Source organism: Micrasema longulum, unplaced genomic scaffold (assembly GCF_059751315.1).
Source record: "Micrasema longulum isolate JH-2025_06_02 unplaced genomic scaffold, ASM5975131v1 h1tg001070l, whole genome shotgun sequence".
In the NCBI taxonomy this organism is placed as follows: Eukaryota; Metazoa; Arthropoda; class Insecta; order Trichoptera; family Brachycentridae; genus Micrasema; species Micrasema longulum.
In genome coordinates this window covers 20,562-26,992 of record NW_028278258.1, presented here as the reverse complement: position 1 = coordinate 26,992, position 6,431 = coordinate 20,562, and positions in this window count along the sequence as shown.

The following is a 6,431-nucleotide window of genomic DNA, read 5'->3' as shown; positions in this document are numbered from 1 at the left end:
TAGTAATTTGTTTTATTACTTAAATTTATTTCAACAGAGTGTCCACTTAAACCAGCCAATGACAGGTCAGAAGCCCTGTAAATGGCTAGACTTCCATTTTCCCTTCTCAAAAATGTTTTCCCTCTCTGTTGAAATAAATTTAAATATGAATAACTCCCTAAGGAGGAAATCCAGCCAGTTTGCAAGCATTTAAACATACTCAAACATTATATTTTATGATTATTTAAATAGTTTGAAAGTTTTTGCGAAATGACGACGTTTTATACAAAAAAATATAAAAGAATTCAGCAATGCGTTAAAATAATGATTTTATACCGGGAAAAAAAATTATGTCGCGTAAATAAAACTAGTTAAAAATTCCACAAAAATGTAAATCTCGCCCACGAGTATATAAAATGAGCACCATCCGTACGTTTTAGGGTGTGTGTAACAATAAAATATTATATAAATTGCTAGGCGAGGAAGGTATAAAAGATGACTTAATAAGAATTTTGGTTATTTGATTTAATGTAAAATATTTAAAAAATAAAAAAATAATGTTGCCGTGTATACTGTTTTCAGTACTTATCCACAGGGATTTGATAAATTAAAATATTGCCCTGGTAACCAATAAATTTGACTGATTTTCCAATACAATAAAATTGTAGAGTGAAAAGTTGAAATGGGTATAATGAATCAAAATCATATTAGATCAATTAGTAATACTCTCATTTGTCTAAATTTGTGTTGAAGGTAATTTACATTTTTTTACAGTACTAACGGATATGTAAACGATAATATACAATAATATGCGCGCATGTTCAATAAGAAATAAAAAAATAATTACGCAACTTGTATTTGATTCAAATTTCTAGGTAAAAAAAATTAATGCCTCAAGACATAAGCTTTTTGTGCGATACCTACCGCCTTTAAAAATGTTGTTATGACAGTAATTAATAGATTTATTGAAAATATCAAATATTTTAAACGTCAACAAGCAGTGGCGTTCCCTGAATTTGTTTCTAGGAAAAGTTATAAATTGTATAGCTTTTTACGTAAGTGTTTCTTTTAAAGATATGTTGTATACAGACTGTGCGGTCCATATAGATACATAAACAGTGCCTACCCTACTTAGAATTTCATGAAAACAATATAATATATGCGAGTAATTATTCGTAAAATTTGAAAAATGCGCCAGATATAATTCGGTTAAGCACTGTATCGTACCGATCGGCGCGCCACCATCGGCCAGGATCGGCTAAGGCACAAACTACAAATTCTTATTTTGTTCACATTACAGTTGTTGTTTACATGAACGAAACGTGTATGTGTGGATTTTTTTTCCAGTTGTTATTACGCGTGTATGGGTAACTTTGTAGGCAGAACTTTCCATTAACTTTAGTGTATTGTTTTAGAAAGAAAAGACGAATTCGTTACCGACATAAAGCGTTTTTTTCAATTACTATTTTTAAAAAGACGGTCAAATGTCAAATAAATACCTCAAACGCCTTAATTTCACTGTTTTGGATGAAATAAACCGCACTATAGCTGCGCTACGCAGCGCGGCACTCCATACAAAATTTTGTCGCTCAGCGCCGCTGATGTGCAGCGACGTTTGACCTTATTAGGTAAGTATGAAAGTTTTGTCTGTACCCAGATGGATGAAAAACGAAATTCTGTGAATAAAATATAGTGGAATCAGAATCCTAATCGAGTGTTTTCGACTAGACGGCCGCTCTCAGGTAAAAATCCTGAAAAAGGAAATCTGGTTGAGAAAAGTCCACCTCGTAGCGTAGTGGTTGGAGTGTTCACCTACCATACTTGAGGTCTTAGGTTATATTCCTGGTAGAGTCAACACGAAATATTTTTTATAAGGTGGTTTTACAATATTGCGCTAGGCTTATCTTCCTTAAAAACATAACCTGTGTGTATTTTTCCAATGCAATGCCCTACGCACCATCAGGTGCGAATCCTAAACCCTAGTTTAATGATGAAAGCGGATTTTTCGAAATTTGAAATTCATGTCACACCAGTTAAATTTCGGGGATGACACTCAAAATCACTTTTTGAGTGCGCTACTGTCTTCTATCTAAGAGCTTAAAAAACAATATAATATAGGTATTCGATTGTTAGAATTTTTTACTCATATTACTGGCAATAATTATAAATTACCTTCGTATTTTTATTTCGTAGGTTTTATTTGAAATGTTGATCGGTCACGTAGTCATAAAAAAGCTATTACTTATTTCATTAATCTTTTGTTAACAATTATGTCTCAATTATTGTAATACAGAAGCCGTGATTTATGAAAATTGATTCTTATAATGCTTATATGAGTAATAATTCAATTTGTTTACCTAGCATTTTTATAATTTAATTTATTAGCGAACTTAATTTAATTAGACTCTGCATATAAAAACTGTCAGTAAGGTGATTGAGTTTGATTACTATTTGATATTGGTTTTGTTTTAATATATCACGGTGTATTATTTGAGTCCACAATGTTTTGTCTAAAAGCTTAAAAGGCAAGGCTGGATTCATAATATTTAGGGCCTTACTTAAACCTGGTATAAAGTTACGCCTAGGAATTAGTGGTAGAATATGTATGGGAATACCATCCTTATTATAGTGATAGAATAACGATGGTATTCCTATCTTTATTTTACCCTTATCCTTAGACGTAACTTTATACCAAGTTTATAAGTAACGCCCGTACTGTTTTAATGATTACTTTATTGAATATCATTTTAAATACATAATAAAGTGTTGCGTATGAAATTATGTAATTTTGTAATATTTGTTATCTTGACGCCGATACGGTACTCATAGATCGTCTTGAGCGTTTGAAGAATCAAAGCATCCGCTTTATTTTAATTCTAAAAAAGTATGATCGTGTATCACCCTTTCACCTTGAACTTATATGGCTTCGTTTTCATCAGCGCATAAACGTTCAATATCTCTCACTTCTTTATAATATTCTTCACAACCCTTGCGCTCCAAAATATCTTGCGGAGAAGTCTTTTGCTTTGCTCTTCTCAGGAGAGAACACTTTCCATTCCTCGACATTGCACATAATTTTTCAGCTATTCCTTTTCAGTTCAAGGTGCTAGACTTTGGAATGAGCTACCTCTTCACATAAAAATACACCTCTAGCCACCTTTAAGAGTTGCCTGAAACATTACCATATATCCCTCGAACCCTGACCCTTCATGTTATTGTTTTTTTTAATTTACAGGATGTTCATCAAACCCTGTCACATCCGAAACCACGATGATCAGTATGAGTAAGAAGACATATTGGCACATTAAAATAAATTTTTAGAACAAATATTAAAAAAAAAAAAAAAAGCAAATGGTTGCTTTCTTCTGCAGGGGAGAAACAAGGAAAAGGAGGGGGGAGTCTGATACACCACCGACCGCGTGGCCACGCCCCCTCGCTTCTCCCCTGCAGAAGTAGGCAACCATTTGTTTTTTTAAATATTTTATTTAAAAAAAAATCTTCTATATGTCTTCTTGCCCATACTGATCATCGTGGTTTCAGATGTGACAGGGTTTAAAGAACATACTGTGTATTTGAATCCCTTTTTAATCCTTTGTTCCTCTATCTTTGTCCTTCCAAACTTATCACGTGATTTCACGTTCCTCATCCCTTAATATGTAAAACATAATGTACTTTTATTTAAGTTAATATGTGCAAGCCGTATCTCCCCGTTAAAAATTGCTGTTTTTTTATTAATTAGGTTCCTATATGTACACGTTTGTATCTTTTGATATTAATTTTGATTTTAGTACAAATTTTTGATAAATTCTTCTTTTGACCAGTCTGGAAGTCTTTTGTTTTTTAGTTGGCTAGAAGATATTGCTTTTAGCAATTTGTCCACCAAAGTACTTATTCTGTGTACATATGTAATGAATTGCGCATGGAGATTGTAATGGTAAAAATATTTGCCAAACTGCGAAAACATCCTCAATGTTCAGTGCTACGGAAAATAGGACCAAAAAAATGTTTTCTTACGCGTGGTAAAAATTAGAGCATTAAATGGTACGGTGAAGTTTCTTTAAAATGTTTGAAAAAAACGAATTACTGTGAACCACGTCATTCGTTCTTCCGAATCAACCGATGATAGAGAGCTGTGATAGATTTCTGGTTTACGGGAAGCCAATTCACCAATCAGCGGAACTCACATAAGAGAGCTTGTGACGCCACATGCGGAGTAATTTCAGAATTGCAAAACTTGAAAAAACATAGCGCAAATAATACTATACTTAAAACCATTTTTTTGGCTTAGTTTGATAGTTCAGTACCAAATAAAAAAAAACAATGAACTTCTTCTTTGAAAAATAAAAGTTAATGAGCCCAGCCGCAGTCTTTCTAGTAATAGCTTTTCGTATATACAGGGTGTTCTTTAAACCCTGTCACATCCGAAACCACGATGATCAGTATGAGCAAGAAGACATATTGGCACATGAAAATAAATTTTTAGAACGAATAAAATTTACAAAAATAAAATGTTTTAAAAAACAAATGGTTGCTTACTTCTGCAGGGGAGAAACGAGGAGGGGAGGGGGGAGTCTGATATATCGTCAACACGCGCGGCGGCGCCCCCCTCTTTTTTAAGTTTTTTCTAAATATTTTTTTAAATATGCTAATATGTCTTCTCGCCCTTACTGATCATCGTGGTTTCGGACGTGACAGGGTTTAAAGAACATCCTGTATATACAAATTAATGATTATTTTCATTCGAATTAAATTAAACTTTTACAGTCTGTTACATAAAAAGGCATATTTATGAATATTTTAGGAATTAAAAGAAATCAGACAAAAAAAACTTAATAATGTTGTATTTCAAAATTCTTCACTACCGCTTGCAGTATTCCCAATAATTAAAAAAACACATCCCGTCTTACCCCCTCTAATCAACCCTAACAATACCAAAGTACTATTTTGAATAAATATTTTGCCTTACCCCTTACCGCATATGGACCCATATATGGCCCGAACTTTAAAATATTTTTACTAACTATTTCCAAATATTTTTGGTCAAACTGCATATAATCTCATATCCGGCAATACTATATGCGTCTACTGGTGCTATTTTACGACGAATATCTCAACCAACCACTTGGTGAGTGTATTAACAACGATGACAGTCGCGCCTTCCAAATTGTCAAGTGTTCAACTAAAATTAAAATTGTACACTAAGATAGGATATAAGTAAATACATTTAATAATAATTCGGTAAGTTTCATATCATTTATCATCACGATTATGTGTTTTATTTATACGGCCAAATATGACTTTGTATGCGTTTAGGGTTACATCTATGTTGCCAGATATGTCCTTCCGTGCAGTCAACGTTGTATTTACATTGGCCACATCTGGCCCTGTATGCACTCAAAGATATATATATAAATCACATATTATTGTTTGGTACAAACATATTTTTTTTTCCAGAAAAATGGATTCAAGCTTATTTTATGGCTAGAAACCATGTTTTGAAATTCCCGATAAGAGTGATTGTGAATACCTTTCCGATGATTCTGACTAAATGAATGAAAATAAAAAATATTGACAACATTATAGTACATAATATATGAATCAGAATTGGAGTCTGAATCTGAAAACCATTTATATACTGTTCAGGAGCCTTTGAATTTACAAGATCCGCTGAATGTTGAAGAATCTATCGCAAATAGGCCATCTTTAACCCAGAAGGGCGAAGGGAAAGGAAAACACATTAAGATGACAGGGACGGAAGATTTCATTGAGTGGACAGAAGAGAATATGATTTATTCTCAGGACGATTCAACTTTTTTGGAATTTGAAACACACCATTATGTTCAGATCGGGAAATGTTAATAATTCAAACGTCTAATTCTTTGAATCATTATTTACTTCACAATGGATGGTGGAAAACATATAGATGTTCAAAATTGCCCACATAAACCAGCTAATGACAGGTTATAAACCTAGCAAATGCCCATACTTCTATATTCCGTTCTCCATCTCTGTTTTTATATGTTGATCATAAAACATTAAAGTTTTCTGGAAAGCTGTGAAAAACTCCAGGAGTAGCAGTGAAAGCGGAGGCATGACAGTTGTTAAAGATAAGGATGGAAAAATGGTGACTAGTGAGAGTGGAATAAAAGAGAGATGGAAGGAATACTTTGAGGAAGTTTATGAATCGCACACTGGTAACTCGGGCGGTGCCGATGTATCGACATTATCCGAGGTGTGTCTGAACGCAAATGATGAGGTAAGTCAGATTAGTATGAAAGAAATTATCAGCGTTGTCAAATGTATGCGGAATGGTAAAGCGCAAGGGTATGACTGTATTGCAGCAGAGTTTATTAAGTCGGGTGGCAAATTAATTCTCACATGGCTACATAAACTTTTTAACTTGTGTCTCAAGGAGGAAAGGACTCCACCTGATTGGAGGAGGGCAGTTGTTA